The 16,099-nt window shown below is 46.8% G+C and overlaps 17 non-coding genes across 17 annotated transcripts; all 17 read left to right on the top strand.

The window, feature by feature from the left end:
- Window positions 1-2,964: 2,964 nt before the first annotated feature.
- Window positions 2,965-3,037, top strand: trnak-cuu (transfer RNA lysine (anticodon CUU)). Its single transcript has one exon. It is a non-coding gene; the product is annotated as a tRNA-Lys (tRNA).
- Window positions 3,038-3,502: 465 nt separating this feature from the next.
- Window positions 3,503-3,613, top strand: trnal-caa (transfer RNA leucine (anticodon CAA)). Its single transcript has 2 exons — window positions 3,503-3,540; window positions 3,568-3,613. It is a non-coding gene; the product is annotated as a tRNA-Leu (tRNA).
- Window positions 3,614-4,562: 949 nt separating this feature from the next.
- On the top strand, window positions 4,563-4,635 carry trnak-cuu (transfer RNA lysine (anticodon CUU)). Its single transcript has one exon. It is a non-coding gene; the product is annotated as a tRNA-Lys (tRNA).
- A 455-nt stretch (window positions 4,636-5,090) lies between these two features.
- Window positions 5,091-5,201, top strand: trnal-caa (transfer RNA leucine (anticodon CAA)). Its single transcript has 2 exons — window positions 5,091-5,128; window positions 5,156-5,201. It is a non-coding gene; the product is annotated as a tRNA-Leu (tRNA).
- Window positions 5,202-6,150: 949 nt separating this feature from the next.
- On the top strand, window positions 6,151-6,223 carry trnak-cuu (transfer RNA lysine (anticodon CUU)). Its single transcript has one exon. It is a non-coding gene; the product is annotated as a tRNA-Lys (tRNA).
- A 455-nt stretch (window positions 6,224-6,678) lies between these two features.
- trnal-caa (transfer RNA leucine (anticodon CAA)) lies at window positions 6,679-6,789 on the top strand. Its single transcript has 2 exons — window positions 6,679-6,716; window positions 6,744-6,789. It is a non-coding gene; the product is annotated as a tRNA-Leu (tRNA).
- A 949-nt stretch (window positions 6,790-7,738) lies between these two features.
- On the top strand, window positions 7,739-7,811 carry trnak-cuu (transfer RNA lysine (anticodon CUU)). Its single transcript has one exon. It is a non-coding gene; the product is annotated as a tRNA-Lys (tRNA).
- A 455-nt stretch (window positions 7,812-8,266) lies between these two features.
- Window positions 8,267-8,377, top strand: trnal-caa (transfer RNA leucine (anticodon CAA)). The gene is made up of 2 exons: window positions 8,267-8,304; window positions 8,332-8,377. It is a non-coding gene; the product is annotated as a tRNA-Leu (tRNA).
- Window positions 8,378-9,325: 948 nt separating this feature from the next.
- Window positions 9,326-9,398, top strand: trnak-cuu (transfer RNA lysine (anticodon CUU)). The gene has a single exon. It is a non-coding gene; the product is annotated as a tRNA-Lys (tRNA).
- Window positions 9,399-9,853: 455 nt separating this feature from the next.
- trnal-caa (transfer RNA leucine (anticodon CAA)) lies at window positions 9,854-9,964 on the top strand. Its single transcript has 2 exons — window positions 9,854-9,891; window positions 9,919-9,964. It is a non-coding gene; the product is annotated as a tRNA-Leu (tRNA).
- Window positions 9,965-10,913: 949 nt separating this feature from the next.
- On the top strand, window positions 10,914-10,986 carry trnak-cuu (transfer RNA lysine (anticodon CUU)). The gene has a single exon. It is a non-coding gene; the product is annotated as a tRNA-Lys (tRNA).
- A 455-nt stretch (window positions 10,987-11,441) lies between these two features.
- trnal-caa (transfer RNA leucine (anticodon CAA)) lies at window positions 11,442-11,552 on the top strand. Its single transcript has 2 exons — window positions 11,442-11,479; window positions 11,507-11,552. It is a non-coding gene; the product is annotated as a tRNA-Leu (tRNA).
- A 949-nt stretch (window positions 11,553-12,501) lies between these two features.
- trnak-cuu (transfer RNA lysine (anticodon CUU)) lies at window positions 12,502-12,574 on the top strand. The gene has a single exon. It is a non-coding gene; the product is annotated as a tRNA-Lys (tRNA).
- Window positions 12,575-13,029: 455 nt separating this feature from the next.
- On the top strand, window positions 13,030-13,140 carry trnal-caa (transfer RNA leucine (anticodon CAA)). Its single transcript has 2 exons — window positions 13,030-13,067; window positions 13,095-13,140. It is a non-coding gene; the product is annotated as a tRNA-Leu (tRNA).
- Window positions 13,141-14,089: 949 nt separating this feature from the next.
- trnak-cuu (transfer RNA lysine (anticodon CUU)) lies at window positions 14,090-14,162 on the top strand. The gene has a single exon. It is a non-coding gene; the product is annotated as a tRNA-Lys (tRNA).
- A 455-nt stretch (window positions 14,163-14,617) lies between these two features.
- Window positions 14,618-14,728, top strand: trnal-caa (transfer RNA leucine (anticodon CAA)). The gene is made up of 2 exons: window positions 14,618-14,655; window positions 14,683-14,728. It is a non-coding gene; the product is annotated as a tRNA-Leu (tRNA).
- Window positions 14,729-15,677: 949 nt separating this feature from the next.
- trnak-cuu (transfer RNA lysine (anticodon CUU)) lies at window positions 15,678-15,750 on the top strand. Its single transcript has one exon. It is a non-coding gene; the product is annotated as a tRNA-Lys (tRNA).
- Window positions 15,751-16,099: the final 349 nt, after the last annotated feature.

Here is a 16,099-nt window from a genome sequence, read left to right as displayed (position 1 = left end):
AGTCCAATAAACATAGTCAGCTGACCTTGTCAGCATACAGGGTCAATAGCTCCCCTCTAGTCCATTAAGTAGTTAGTGGCGAGGTTGTGAATAATGCAGGCTGTTGTGCAAACATACGCAATCTTTTGGCAAGCTGAGAACTGCTGCATGCCACTTATATAGGCTGTACTCAGTTATACATCTCACTCACAAATTAAATAAAGAGAAAAATGTTTTGACTCAAGATGACATGATGTCATAATTTTAAGATTACGGTAGAGTAAATCCAAAGTAAGAGCTGTCAGAAACAATAAAGTTTATTTACATATCAGATAAGAGAGACATTTTATGGAGCCATCTTGGTGGGTAGCAAAGTTTGCACTAAGCAGATAAAATGCTCCATAAACAAACTGGCTCAAAATTATCTCAGTTCTCATGGCTGCCAGAAACAATTAGATGATGTAAAATGCTAATCTAATCCAACTTTTCATTGAACATGCAGTGTCGGCTGAGCAAACGAAGGTTACTGTGTCTGTCTATTTGCTATATGTTATTACATGGCTTTGATTTGAACTCTGAATCTGCTAAGAGCAAAATGCTGAGGGACATGCAGATTATGAGTGTGAATAGGTGCACAAAGTGATTGGCAGTGTAACATTATGTAGTAGTACCAGGAACAGGGACAGCCAAGCTCAAAGATCTAAATAATAATACGATCACTGATGTAATACATCAGTTATTCAAATTCTGACAGCCAGCTCTAAATTGAGCCTTGTTATTCATTAGTTTTCCCTGTAACCTTTCAAAATGTGCACAGACTGAGCAACAATGTTTGGTTTTTTTTTACATCTACAAATAAAACCCTCCTTTTGCCACATGCTACAGGTACCTTTCAGATGTCTGGATCAGAAAAAAAAAATTGTAGGGCATGGTTCAGAGTTCAAAATTGGGAAACATCTCTAAAGTTCTGAAACAAGAACTCCAGAAACAAAAAGCTGGCAGCACAACATGTGATTCTTTTTCATTAAAGAGGTAGTTTGACATTTTGAAAAGTATGCGCATGCACTTGGATGCATGTATAAGGTGCACATATACTTAAAAATTAAAGGAACAATTTTTTAATCCGAGTATAGCATCATCTATTATCCTTCTAAAGCCTAACAGCTCAGTGGTGAAGAAAGATGTTTCCCAACACTTTTTAAAAACATCTATAACTCCTATAACTGCTAAACCATTTGCTCAATTAAAATAATTCCAACATTTCTAGAAAACAGCGACTCTACACTTTACAGTGATATTAGTGTTATTACTATAATCCCACGCAAGGTTGGCTGAGAGAGTTAGTGAGAGAGATGAGCTCTCGAGAAAACAGATGGTTTATTGGACCTTTGGGTTATGTTTAACATGTTTTTTCATTGTTTTGTTGTTGCTTTTTGTTGTTGTTTTTTCTGTAAAAACCCGATAATCACTGAAAAAGACAGAGTTGATGCTTTCAGGAACCATTGGAATTTTTTGATCAAGCTAATGGTTCAAGAATTATGGTGGTTTGACTTTTGTTTTAATAATTTAAATTTCTAGGATATTAATTTAGTCAGTTTTGACAGTTTGACCTAGTTTGATGTTAAGGAAATTATCAACAGGTACACTAGAGTGGAAAAAACCCTGAAACAAGTGGCACTGGCAATTTTTCCATCCGTGTCATATCTCAAATTAAATCAAATCAAATCACTTTTATTATCACATCACATGTGCTAGTACACTGGTACAGCACATGTGAGTGAAATTGCTTCACAAGCAACAGTGGTAGGAAAAATACAGAAACATAAGATACAAGCCAAATATAGGAACAGGAATGTGACAATTATAAGAAAAGTAAAACTATAAGAATGTATACACATTAGTAAATATATATACCGAATATATATATATATATATATACATATATATACATATACATATATATATATATATATATATATATATATATATATAAACATATGTGTGTGTGCACGTATCTACATATATATAAAATAAAATATAAAGAGGTCAGCAGTATGAATAATGTGCAAAAGAAATGGCAATATGTACAATATGGAATGCATAAATGTCAAAGTACCTATGAGTGTTTGTGTGTTTAACTCAACAAACTGCGGCTTGTTGAGGTAGCTGTAGGGTTGCTGTGAAATCAGCTTTGCAGGTTATAGGAACTTTTGTAGTGAAGAGCTTTCGTTAACATGACAGAGCTCTGCTTTCTAAGTGGAAGCCTGAATTGAAATCCTGCTTGTATCTGGCATTTGTCATGGAATGCCAGCGGGTTTACCCTGAGAACATATAACACATGTGAAAGCTTCCCGAGAAGTCGTGGGGAACTTTATGCTGAATGTAACATCCTTGATTATGAGCGCTTTGCTGGTGGGTCAGCGATGGTCTGGAGAGGCACATGCACTGAGGTATGCACAGGCCTCTACAGGCAAGGCAACGCCACAATGAGTGCAGTTAGGTATGGGCATGAAATTCTCTGACCCACTGTCAGACCCTACGCTGGTGCAATGGCTCCTGGCTTTCTTCCTGCTGCCCGGCCTCATCCGACAAGAGTATGCAGGCAGTTTGCGTGGGGACTGATACCGTTGACCGACACTCCCCACCCCCCAACCCTATATTGGCCTACTTGACCAAAATTCAATACAACACCCCTGGGACATTTAGCTTTGGTCCATCTGACACCGCCAGGTTGGAACTCAGACTGTCCAGGAGCTCAGTGATGCCCTGGTCCAGATCTGGGGAGAAGATTCCCCGGGAGACATTCAGTCATCTCAATCGGAACATGCCCCGTGGTGTGGCATGCATACAAGGACATAAGAGCTTGAATGGATGATAGAAAAACTTGAAAGTAGTCTGTGCTTTCTTTGCCTGCTCTTGAAATGCTAGTCAACCTCCCCCAGCTATAAGAACCTGTGTCCATCTTAAAGACTGGCTGCTGAAGAAGCCCAGCTAGCTCAGTCGGGAGAGCATGAGACTCTTAATCTCAGGGTCGTGGGGTCGAGCCCCACGTTGGGCGAGGGGACTTTTGTGCAACTGCCCGCAAGAGAGAAAAGAAGTGTGTATAGAGAACAGTAAATGGCATGTTGCGCAAAGGAAGATGAAAGTATGGTAAGAGAAACCAAAGCTACACTGTCGTGTCTGCACAAGTCCACATCTCCACCAATTCATTTGATGATTCTGGACGAAATTTCAAGAGAGCTGAGCAAAAAAACAACACTGTAGGTTTACCAGCATCCCTACTCTCACCTAGGGTCACAAACTGTGGGTAGTGAATGAAAGCATGAGCTCACAGATATAAGCAGCGGCAATGAGTTTTCTCCGTCGGGTGGCAGTGCTCGGCCTCGGAGATTGGATGACAAGCTTAGTATTTCAGGAGGAACTCAGATTACAGCTGCAACTCCTCCACATCGAAAGCAGCCTGCTGAGGTGGTTCGGACATTTGAACATCCAGGATGACTTTGAAGAGGTCGTTGGTCAACTCGTCAGGATGGCCGAGTGGTCTAAGGCGCCAGACTCAAGGATAGGCTCCTTCCAGACAAAAGGGACTTCTGGTCTCCAAATGGAGGCGTGCGTTCAAATCCCACTCCTGACATCTGCTTTCCTTATTTAAAAATCTGTTTTCAAGAGCTTCATCAACCTTTGTGTGTTAAACTCAACAAACTGCGGCTTGTTGAGGTAGCTGTAGGGTTGCTGTGAAATCAGCTTTGCAGGTTATAGGAACTTTTGTAGTGAAGAGCTTTCATTAACATGACAGAGTTCCACTAAGTGGAAGCCTGAATTGAAATCCCGCTTGTATCTGGCATTTGTCATGGAATACCAGAATTGCCACCTCCACCACTGGCACCCTGTGCTTTTCACAGAGGACAGCGGGTTTACCCTGAGAACATATAACACATGTGAAAGCTTCCCGAGAAGTCGTGGGGAACTTTATGCTGAATGTAACATCCTTGATTATGAGCGCTTTGCTGGTGGGTCAGCGATGGTCTGGAGAGGCACATGCACTGAGGTATGCACAGGCCTCTACAGGCAAGGCAACGGCACAATGAGTGCAGTTAGGTATGGGCATGAAATTCTCTGACCCACTGTCAGACCCTACGCTGGTGCAATGGCTCCTGGCTTTCTTCCTGCTGCCCGGCCTCATCCGACAAGAGTATGCAGGCAGTTTGCGTGGGGACTGATACCGTTGACCGACACTCCCCACCCCCCAACCCTATATTGGCCTACTTGACCAAAATTCAATACAACACCCCTGGGACATTTAGCTTTGGTCCATCTGACACTGCCAGGTTGGAACTCAGACTGTCCAGGAGCTCAGTGATGCCCTGGTCCAGATCTGGGGAGAAGATTCCCCGGGAGACATTCAGTCATCTCAATCGGAGCATGCCCCGTGGTGTGGCATGCATACAAGGACATAAGAGCTTGAATGGATGATAGAAAAACTTGAAAGTAGTCTGTGCTTTCTTTGCCTGCTCTTGAAATGCTAGTCAACCTCCCCCAGCTATAAGAACCTGTGTCCATCTTAAAGACTTGCTGCTGAGGAAGTCCAGCTAGCTCAGTCGGGAGAGCATGAGACTCTTAATCTCAGGGTCGTGGGTTCGAGCCCCACATTGGGCGAGGGGACTTTTGTGCAACTGCCCGCAAGAGAGAAAAGAAGTGTGTATAGAGAACAGTAAATGGCGTGTTGCGCAAAGGAAGATGAAAGTATGGTAAGAGAAACCAAAGCTACACTGTCGTGTCTGCACAAGTCCACATCTCCACCAATTCATTTGATGATTCTGGACGAAATTTCAAGAGAGCTGAGCAAAAAACCAACACTGTAGGTTTACCAGCATCCCTAGGGTCACAAACTGTGGGTAGTGAATGAAAGCATGAGCTCACAGATATAAGCAGCGGCAATGAGTTTTCTCCGTCGGGTGGCAGTGCTCGGCCTCGGAGATTGGATGACAAGCTTAGTATTTCAGGAGGAACTCAGATTACAGCTGCAACTCCTCCACATCGAAAGCAGCCTGCTGAGGTGGTTCGGACATTTGAACATCCAGGATGACTTTGAAGAGGTCGTTGGTCAACTCGTCAGGATGGCCGAGTGGTCTAAGGCGCCAGACTCAAGGATAGGCTCCTTCCAGACAAAAGGGACTTCTGGTCTCCAAATGGAGGCGTGGGTTCAAATCCCACTCCTGACATCTGCTTTCCTTATTTAAAAATCTGTTTTCAAGAGCTTCATCAACCTTTGTGTGTTAAACTCAACAAACTGCGGCTTGTTGAGGTAGCTGTAGGGTTGCTGTGAAATCAGCTTTGCAGGTTATAGGAACTTTTGTAGTGAAGAGCTTTCATTAACATGACAGAGTTCCACTAAGTGGAAGCCTGAACAGAAATCCCGCTTGTATCTGGCATTTGTCATGGAATACCAGAATTGCCACCTCCACCACTGGCACCCTGTGCTTTTCACAGAGGACAGCGGGTTTACCCTGAGAACATATAACACATGTGAAAGCTTCCCGAGAAGTCGTGGGGAACTTTATGCTGAATGTAACATCCTTGATTATGAGCGCTTTGCTGGTGGGTCAGCGATGGTCTGGAGAGGCACATGCACTGAGGTATGCACAGGCCTCTACAGGCAAGGCAACGGCACAATGAGTGCAGTTAGGTATGGGCATGAAATTCTCTGACCCACTGTCAGACCCTACGCTGGTGCAATGGCTCCTGGCTTTCTTCCTGCTGCCCGGCCTCATCCGACAAGAGTATGCAGGCAGTTTGCGTGGGGACTGATACCGTTGACCGACACTCCCCACCCCCCAACCCTATATTGGCCTACTTGACCAAAATTCAATACAACACCCCTGGGACATTTAGCTTTGGTCCATCTGACACTGCCAGGTTGGAACTCAGACTGTCCAGGAGCTCAGTGATGCCCTGATCCAGATCTGGGGAGAAGATTCCCCGGGAGACATTCAGTCATCTCAATCGGAGCATGCCCCGTGGTGTGGCATGCATACAAGGACATAAGAGCTTGAATGGATGATAGAAAAACTTGAAAGTAGTCTGTGCTTTCTTTGCCTGCTCTTGAAATGCTAGTCAACCTCCCCCAGCTATAAGAACCTGTGTCCATCTTAAAGACTTGCTGCTGAAGAAGCCCAGCTAGCTCAGTCGGGAGAGCATGAGACTCTTAATCTCAGGGTCGTGGGATCGAGCCCCACGTTGGGCGAGGGGACTTTTGTGCAACTGCCCGCAAGAGAGAAAAGAAGTGTGTATAGAGAACAGTAAATGGGGTGTTGCGCAAAGGTAGATGAAAGTATGGTAAGAGAAACCAAAGCTACACTGTCGTGTTGGCACAAGTCCACATCTCCACCATTTCATTTGATGGTTCTGGACGAAATTTCAAGAGAGCTGAGCAAAAAACCAACACTGTAGGTTTACCAGCATCCCTACGGTCACAAACTGTGGGTAGTGAATGAAAGCATGAGCTCACAGATATAAGCAGCGGCAATGAGTTTTCTCCGTCGGGTGGCAGTGCTCGGCCTCGGAGATTGGATGACAAGCTTAGTATTTCAGGAGGAACTCAGATTACAGCTGCAACTCCTCCACATCGAAAGCAGCCTGCTGAGGTGGTTCGGACATTTGAACATCCAGGATGACTTTGAAGAGGTCGTTGGTCAACTCGTCAGGATGGCCGAGTGGTCTAAGGCGCCAGACTCAAGGATAGGCTCCTTCCAGACAAAAGGGGCTTCTGGTCTCCAAATGGAGGCGTGGGTTCAAATCCCACTCCTGACATCTGCTTTCCTTATTTAAAAATCTGTTTTCAAGAGCTTCATCAACCTTTGTGTGTTAAACTCAACAAACTGCGGCTTGTTGAGGTAGCTGTAGGGTTGCTGTGAAATCAGCTTTGCAGGTTATAGGAACTTTTGTAGTGAAGAGCTTTCGTTAACATGACAGAGTTCCACTAAGTGGAAGCCTGAATTGAAATCCCGCTTGTATCTGGCATTTGTCATGGAATACCAGAATTGCCACCTCCAACACTGGCTCCCTGTGCTTTTCACAGAGGACAGCGGGTTTACCCTGAGAACATATAACACATGTGAAAGCTTCCCGAGAAGTCGTGGGGAACTTTATGCTGAATGTAACATCCTTGATTATGAGCGCTTTGCTGGTGGGTCAGCGATGGTCTGGAGAGGCACATGCACTGAGGTATGCACAGGCCTCTACAGGCAAGGCAACGGCACAATGAGTGCAGTTAGGTATGGGCATGAAATTCTCTGACCCACTGTCAGACCCTACGCTGGTGCAATGGCTCCTGGCTTTCTTCCTGCTGCCCGGCCTCATCCGACAAGAGTATGCAGGCAGTTTGCGTGGGGACTGATACCGTTGACCGACACTCCCCACCCCCCAACCCTATATTGGCCTACTTGACCAAAATTCAATACAACACCCCTGGGACATTTAGCTTTGGTCCATCTGACACTGCCAGGTTGGAACTCAGACTGTCCAGGAGCTCAGTGATGCCCTGGTCCAGATCTGGGGAGAAGATTCCCCGGGAGACATTCAGTCATCTCAATCGGAACATGCCCCGTGGTGTGGCATGCATACAAGGACATAAGAGCTTGAATGGATGATAGAAAAACTTGAAAGTAGTCTGTGCTTTCTTTGCCTGCTCTTGAAATGCTAGTCAACCTCCCCCAGCTATAAGAACCTGTGTCCATCTTAAAGACTGGCTGCTGAAGAAGCCCAGCTAGCTCAGTCGGGAGAGCATGAGACTCTTAATCTCAGGGTCGTGGGTTCGAGCCCCACGTTGGGCGAGGGGACTTTTGTGCAACTGCCCGCAAGAGAGAAAAGAAGTGTGTATAGAGAACAGTAAATGGCGTGTTGCGCAAAGGAAGATGAAAGTATGGTAAGAGAAACCAAAGCTACACTGTCGTGTCTGCACAAGTCCACATCTCCACCAATTCATTTGATGATTCTGGACGAAATTTCAAGAGAGCTGAGCAAAAAACCAACACTGTAGGTTTACCAGCATCCCTAGGGTCACAAACTGTGGGTAGTGAATGAAAGCATGAGCTCACAGATATAAGCAGCGGCAATGAGTTTTCTCCGTCGGGTGGCAGTGCTCGGCCTCGGAGATTGGATGACAAGCTTAGTATTTCAGGAGGAACTCAGATTACAGCTGCAACTCCTCCACATCGAAAACAGCCTGCTGAGGTGGTTCGGACATTTGAACATCCAGGATGACTTTGAAGAGATCGTTGGTCAACTCGTCAGGATAGCCGAGTGGTCTAAGGCGCCAGACTCAAGGATAGGCTCCTTCCAGACAAAAGGGACTTCTGGTCTCCAAATGGAGGCGTGGGTTCAAATCCCACTCCTGACATCTGCTTTCCTTATTTAAAAATCTGTTTTCAAGAGCTTCATCAACCTTTGTGTGTTAAACTCAACAAACTGCGGCTTGTTGAGGTAGCTGTAGGGTTGCTGTGAAATCAGCTTTGCAGGTTATAGGAACTTTTGTAGTGAAGAGCTTTCGTTAACATGACAGAGTTCCACTAAGTGGAAGCCTGAATTGAAATCCCGCTTGTATCTGGCATTTGTCATGGAATACCAGAATTGCCACCTCCAACACTGGCTCCCTGTGCTTTTCACAGAGGACAGCGGGTTTACCCTGAGAACATATAACACATGTGAAAGCTTCCCGAGAAGTCGTGGGGAACTTTATGCTGAATGTAACATCCTTGATTATGAGCTTTTGGTGGTGGGTCAGCGATGGTCTGGAGAGGCACATGCACTGAGGTATGCACAGGCCTCTACAGGCAAGGCAACGGCACAATGAGTGCAGTTAGGTATGGGCATGAAATTCTCTGACCCACTGTCAGACCCTACGCTGGTGCAATGGCTCCTGGCTTTCTTCCTGCTGCCCGGCCTCATCCGACAAGAGTATGCAGGCAGTTTGCGTGGGGACTGATACCGTTGACCGACACTCCCCACCCCCCAACCCTATATTGGCCTACTTGACCAAAATTCAATACAACACCCCTGGGACATTTAGCTTTGGTCCATCTGACACTGCCAGGTTGGAACTCAGACTGTCCAGGAGCTCAGTGATGCCCTGGTCCAGATCTGGGGAGAAGATTCCCCGGGAGACATTCAGTCATCTCAATCGGAACATGCCCCGTGGTGTGGCATGCATACAAGGACATAAGAGCTTGAATGGATGATAGAAAAACTTGAAAGTAGTCTGTGCTTTCTTTGCCTGCTCTTGAAATGCTAGTCAACCTCCCCCAGCTATAAGAACCTGTGTCCATCTTAAAGACTTGCTGCTGAAGAAGCCCAGCTAGCTCAGTCGGGAGAGCATGAGACTCTTAATCTCAGGGTCGTGGGTTCGAGCCCCACGTTGGGTGAGGGGACTTTTGTGCAACTGCCCGCAAGAGAGAAAAGAAGTGTGTATAGAGAACAGTAAATGGCGTGTTGCGCAAAGGAAGATGAAAGTATGGTAAGAGAAACCAAAGCTACACTGTCGTGTCTGCACAAGTCCACATCTCCACCAATTCATTTGATGATTCTGGACGAAATTTCAAGAGAGCTGAGCAAAAAACCAACACTGTAGGTTTACCAGCATCCCTAGGGTCACAAACTGTGGGTAGTGAATGAAAGCATGAGCTCACAGATATAAGCAGCGGCAATGAGTTTTCTCCGTCGGGTGGCAGTGCTCGGCCTCGGAGATTGGATGACAAGCTTAGTATTTCAGGAGGAACTCAGATTACAGCTGCAACTCCTCCACATCGAAAACAGCCTGCTGAGGTGGTTCGGACATTTGAACATCCAGGATGACTTTGAAGAGATCGTTGGTCAACTCGTCAGGATGGCCGAGTGGTCTAAGGCGCCAGACTCAAGGATAGGCTCCTTCCAGACAAAAGGGACTTCTGGTCTCCAAATGGAGGTGTGGGTTCAAATCCCACTCCTGACATCTGCTTTCCTTATTTAAAAATCTGTTTTCAAGAGCTTCATCAACCTTTGTGTGTTAAACTCAACAAACTGCGGCTTGTTGAGGTAGCTGTAGGGTTGCTGTGAAATCAGCTTTGCAGGTTATAGGAACTTTTGTAGTGAAGAGCTTTCATTAACATGACAGAGTTCCACTAAGTGGAAGCCTGAACAGAAATCCCGCTTGTATCTGGCATTTGTCATGGAATACCAGAATTGCCACCTCCACCACTGGCACCCTGTGCTTTTCACAGAGGACAGCGGGTTTACCCTGAGAACATATAACACATGTGAAAGCTTCCCGAGAAGTCGTGGGGAACTTTATGCTGAATGTAACATCCTTGATTATGAGCGCTTTGCTGGTGGGTCAGCGATGGTCTGGAGAGGCACATGCACTGAGGTATGCACAGGCCTCTACAGGCAAGGCAACGGCACAATGAGTGCAGTTAGGTATGGGCATGAAATTCTCTGACCCACTGTCAGACCCTACGCTGGTGCAATGGCTCCTGGCTTTCTTCCTGCTGCCCGGCCTCATCCGACAAGAGTATGCAGGCAGTTTGCGTGGGGACTGATACCGTTGACCGACACTCCCCACCCCCCAACCCTATATTGGCCTACTTGACCAAAATTCAATACAACACCCCTGGGACATTTAGCTTTGGTCCATCTGACACTGCCAGGTTGGAACTCAGACTGTCCAGGAGCTCAGTGATGCCCTGGTCCAGATCTGGGGAGAAGATTCCCCGGGAGACATTCAGTCATCTCAATCGGAACATGCCCCGTGGTGTGGCATGCATACAAGGACATAAGAGCTTGAATGGATGATAGAAAAACTTGAAAGTAGTCTGTGCTTTCTTTGCCTGCTCTTGAAATGCTAGTCAACCTCCCCCAGCTATAAGAACCTGTGTCCATCTTAAAGACTTGCTGCTGAAGAAGCCCAGCTAGCTCAGTCGGGAGAGCATGAGACTCTTAATCTCAGGGTCGTGGGTTCGAGCCCCACGTTGGGCGAGGGGACTTTTGTGCAACTGCCCGCAAGAGAGAAAAGAAGTGTGTATAGAGAACAGTAAATGGCGTGTTGCGCAAAGGAAGATGAAAGTATGGTAAGAGAAACCAAAGCTACACTGTCGTGTCTGCACAAGTCCACATCTCCACCAATTCATTTGATGATTCTGGACGAAATTTCAAGAGAGCTGAGCAAAAAACCAACACTGTAGGTTTACCAGCATCCCTAGGGTCACAAACTGTGGGTAGTGAATGAAAGCATGAGCTCACAGATATAAGCAGCGGCAATGAGTTTTCTCCGTCGGGTGGCAGTGCTCGGCCTCGGAGATTGGATGACAAGCTTAGTATTTCAGGAGGAACTCAGATTACAGCTGCAACTCCTCCACATCGAAAACAGCCTGCTGAGGTGGTTCGGACATTTGAACATCCAGGATGACTTTGAAGAGATCGTTGGTCAACTCGTCAGGATGGCCGAGTGGTCTAAGGCGCCAGACTCAAGGATAGGCTCCTTCCAGACAAAAGGGACTTCTGGTCTCCAAATGGAGGCGTGGGTTCAAATCCCACTCCTGACATCTGCTTTCCTTATTTAAAAATCTGTTTTCAAGAGCTTCATCAACCTTTGTGTGTTAAACTCAACAAACTGCGGCTTGTTGAGGTAGCTGTAGGGTTGCTGTGAAATCAGCTTTGCAGGTTATAGGAACTTTTGTAGTGAAGAGCTTTCGTTAACATGACAGAGTTCCACTAAGTGGAAGCCTGAATTGAAATCCCGCTTGTATCTGGCATTTGTCATGGAATACCAGAATTGCCACCTCCAACACTGGCTCCCTGTGCTTTTCACAGAGGACAGCGGGTTTACCCTGAGAACATATAACACATGTGAAAGCTTCCCGAGAAGTCGTGGGGAACTTTATGCTGAATGTAACATCCTTGATTATGAGCGCTTTGCTGGTGGGTCAGCGATGGTCTGGAGAGGCACATGCACTGAGGTATGCACAGGCCTCTACAGGCAAGGCAACGGCACAATGAGTGCAGTTAGGTATGGGCATGAAATTCTCTGACCCACTGTCAGACCCTACGCTGGTGCAATGGCTCCTGGCTTTCTTCCTGCTGCCCGGCCTCATCCGACAAGAGTATGCAGGCAGTTTGCGTGGGGACTGATACCGTTGACCGACACTCCCCACCCCCCAACCCTATATTGGCCTACTTGACCAAAATTCAATACAACACCCCTGGGACATTTAGCTTTGGTCCATCTGACACTGCCAGGTTGGAACTCAGACTGTCCAGGAGCTCAGTGATGCCCTGGTCCAGATCTGGGGAGAAGATTCCCCGGGAGACATTCAGTCATCTCAATCGGAACATGCCCCGTGGTGTGGCATGCATACAAGGACATAAGAGCTTGAATGGATGATAGAAAAACTTGAAAGTAGTCTGTGCTTTCTTTGCCTGCTCTTGAAATGCTAGTCAACCTCCCCCAGCTATAAGAACCTGTGTCCATCTTAAAGACTTGCTGCTGAAGAAGCCCAGCTAGCTCAGTCGGGAGAGCATGAGACTCTTAATCTCAGGGTCGTGGGTTCGAGCCCCACGTTGGGCGAGGGGACTTTTGTGCAACTGCCCGCAAGAGAGAAAAGAAGTGTGTATAGAGAACAGTAAATGGCGTGTTGCGCAAAGGAAGATGAAAGTATGGTAAGAGAAACCAAAGCTACACTGTCGTGTCTGCACAAGTCCACATCTCCACCAATTCATTTGATGATTCTGGACGAAATTTCAAGAGAGCTGAGCAAAAAACCAACACTGTAGGTTTACCAGCATCCCTAGGGTCACAAACTGTGGGTAGTGAATGAAAGCATGAGCTCACAGATATAAGCAGCGGCAATGAGTTTTCTCCGTCGGGTGGCAGTGCTCGGCCTCGGAGATTGGATGACAAGCTTAGTATTTCAGGAGGAACTCAGATTACAGCTGCAACTCCTCCACATCGAAAACAGCCTGCTGAGGTGGTTCGGACATTTGAACATCCAGGATGACTTTGAAGAGATCGTTGGTCAACTCGTCAGGATGGCCGAGTGGTCTAAGGCGCCAGACTCAAGGATAGGCTCCTTCCAGACAAAAGGGACTTCTGGTCTCCAAATGGAGGTGTGGGTTCAAATCCCACTCCTGACATCTGCTTTCCTTATTTAAAAATCTGTTTTCAAGAGCTTCATCAACCTTTGTGTGTTAAACTCAACAAACTGCGGCTTGTTGAGGTAGCTGTAGGGTTGCTGTGAAATCAGCTTTGCAGGTTATAGGAACTTTTGTAGTGAAGAGCTTTCGTTAACATGACAGAGTTCCACTAAGTGGAAGCCTGAATTGAAATCCCGCTTGTATCTGGCATTTGTCATGGAATACCAGAATTGCCACCTCCAACACTGGCTCCCTGTGCTTTTCACAGAGGACAGCGGGTTTACCCTGAGAACATATAACACATGTGAAAGCTTCCCGAGAAGTCGTGGGGAACTTTATGCTGAATGTAACATCCTTGATTATGAGCGCTTTGCTGGTGGGTCAGCGATGGTCTGGAGAGGCACATGCACTGAGGTATGCACAGGCCTCTACAGGCAAGGCAATGGCACAATGAGTGCAGTTAGGTATGGGCATGAAATTCTCTGACCCACTGTCAGACCCTACGCTGGTGCAATGGCTCCTGGCTTTCTTCCTGCTGCCCGGCCTCATCCGACAAGAATATGCAGGCAGTTTGCGTGGGGACTGATACCGTTGACCGACACTCCCCACCCCCCAACCCTATATTGGCCTACTTGACCAAAATTCAATACAACACCCCTGGGACATTTAGCTTTGGTCCATCTGACACTGCCAGGTTGGAACTCAGACTGTCCAGGAGCTCAGTGATGCCCTGGTCCAGATCTGGGGAGAAGATTCCCCGGGAGACATTCAGTCATCTCAATCGGAGCATGCCCCGTGGTGTGGCATGCATACAAGGACATAAGAGCTTGAATGGATGATAGAAAAACTTGAAAGTAGTCTGTGCTTTCTTTGCCTGCTCTTGAACTGCTAGTCATCCTACCCCAGCTATAAGAACCTGTGTCCATCTTAAAGACTTGCTGCTGAAGAAGCCCAGCTAGCTCAGTCGGGAGAGCATGAGACTCTTAATCTCAGGGTCGTGGGTTCGAGCCCCACGTTGGGCGAGGGGACTTTTGTGCAACTGCCCGCAAGAGAGAAAAGAAGTGTGTATAGAGAACAGTAAATGGCGTGTTGCGCAAAGGAAGATGAAAGTATGGTAAGAGAAACCAAAGCTACACTGTCGTGTCTGCACAAGTCCACATCTCCACCAATTCATTTGATGATTCTGGACGAAATTTCAAGAGAGCTGAGCAAAAAACCAACACTGTACGTTTACCAGCATCCCTAGGGTCACAAACTGTGGGTAGTGAATGAAAGCATGAGCTCACAGATATAAGCAGCGGCAATGAGTTTTCTCCGTCGGGTGGCAGTGCTCGGCCTCGGAGATTGGATGACAAGCTTAGTATTTCAGGAGGAACTCAGATTACAGCTGCAACTCCTCCACATCGAAAACAGCCTGCTGAGGTGGTTCGGACATTTGAACATCCAGGATGACTTTGAAGAGATCGTTGGTCAACTCGTCAGGATGGCCGAGTGGTCTAAGGCGCCAGACTCAAGGATAGGCTCCTTCCAGACAAAAGGGACTTCTGGTCTCCAAATGGAGGCGTGGGTTCAAATCCCACTCCTGACATCTGCTTTCCTTATTTAAAAATCTGTTTTCAAGAGCTTCATCAACCTTTGTGTGTTAAACTCAACAAACTGCGGCTTGTTGAGGTAGCTGTAGGGTTGCTGTGAAATCAGCTTTGCAGGTTATAGGAACTTTTGTAGTGAAGAGCTTTCGTTAACATGACAGAGTTCCACTAAGTGGAAGCCTGAATTGAAATCCCGCTTGTATCTGGCATTTGTCATGGAATACCAGAATTGCCACCTCCAACACTGGCTCCCTGTGCTTTTCACAGAGGACAGCGGGTTTACCCTGAGAACATATAACACATGTGAAAGCTTCCCGAGAAGTCGTGGGGAACTTTATGCTGAATGTAACATCCTTGATTATGAGCGCTTTGCTGGTGGGTCAGCGATGGTCTGGAGAGGCACATGCACTGAGGTATGCACAGGCCTCTACAGGCAAGGCAACGGCACAATGAGTGCAGTTAGGTATGGGCATGAAATTCTCTGACCCACTGTCAGACCCTACGCTGGTGCAATGGCTCCTGGCTTTCTTCCTGCTGCCCGGCCTCATCCGACAAGAATATGCAGGCAGTTTGCGTGGGGACTGATACCGTTGACCGACACTCCCCACCCCCCAACCCTATATTGGCCTACTTGACCAAAATTCAATACAACACCCCTGGGACATTTAGCTTTGGTCCATCTGACACTGCCAGGTTGGAACTCAGACTGTCCAGGAGCTCAGTGATGCCCTGGTCCAGATCTGGGGAGAAGATTCCCCGGGAGACATTCAGTCATCTCAATCGGAGCATGCCCCGTGGTGTGGCATGCATACAAGGACATAAGAGCTTGAATGGATGATAGAAAAACTTGAAAGTAGTCTGTGCTTTCTTTGCCTGCTCTTGAACTGCTAGTCAACCTACCCCAGCTATAAGAACCTGTGTCCATCTTAAAGACTTGCTGCTGAAGAAGCCCAGCTAGCTCAGTCGGGAGAGCATGAGACTCTTAATCTCAGGGTCGTGGGTTCGAGCCCCACGTTGGGCGAGGGGACTTTTGTGCAACTGCCCGCAAGAGAGAAAAGAAGTGTGTATAGAGAACAGTAAATGGCGTGTTGCGCAAAGGAAGATGAAAGTATGGTAAGAGAAACCAAAGCTACACTGTCATGTCTGCACAAGTCCACATCTCCACCAATTCATTTGATGATTCTGGACGAAATTTCAAGAGAGCTGAGCAAAAAACCAACACTGTAGGTTTACCAGCATCCCTAGGGTCACAAACTGTGGGTAGTGAATGAAAGCATGAGCTCACAGATATAAGCAGCGGCAATGAGTTTTCTCCGTCGGGTGGCAGTGCTCGGCCTCGGAGATTGGATGACAAGCTTAGTATTTCAGGA

The sequence above is a fragment of the Perissodus microlepis genome, chromosome 22, assembly GCF_051167445.1.
Source record: "Perissodus microlepis isolate ML-2025 ecotype Zambia chromosome 22, ASM5116744v1, whole genome shotgun sequence".
Taxonomy (NCBI): Eukaryota; Metazoa; Chordata; class Actinopteri; order Cichliformes; family Cichlidae; genus Perissodus; species Perissodus microlepis.
The sequence above is the reverse complement of the archived record's forward strand: the minus strand, read 5'-3'. Positions and strand labels throughout refer to the sequence as shown.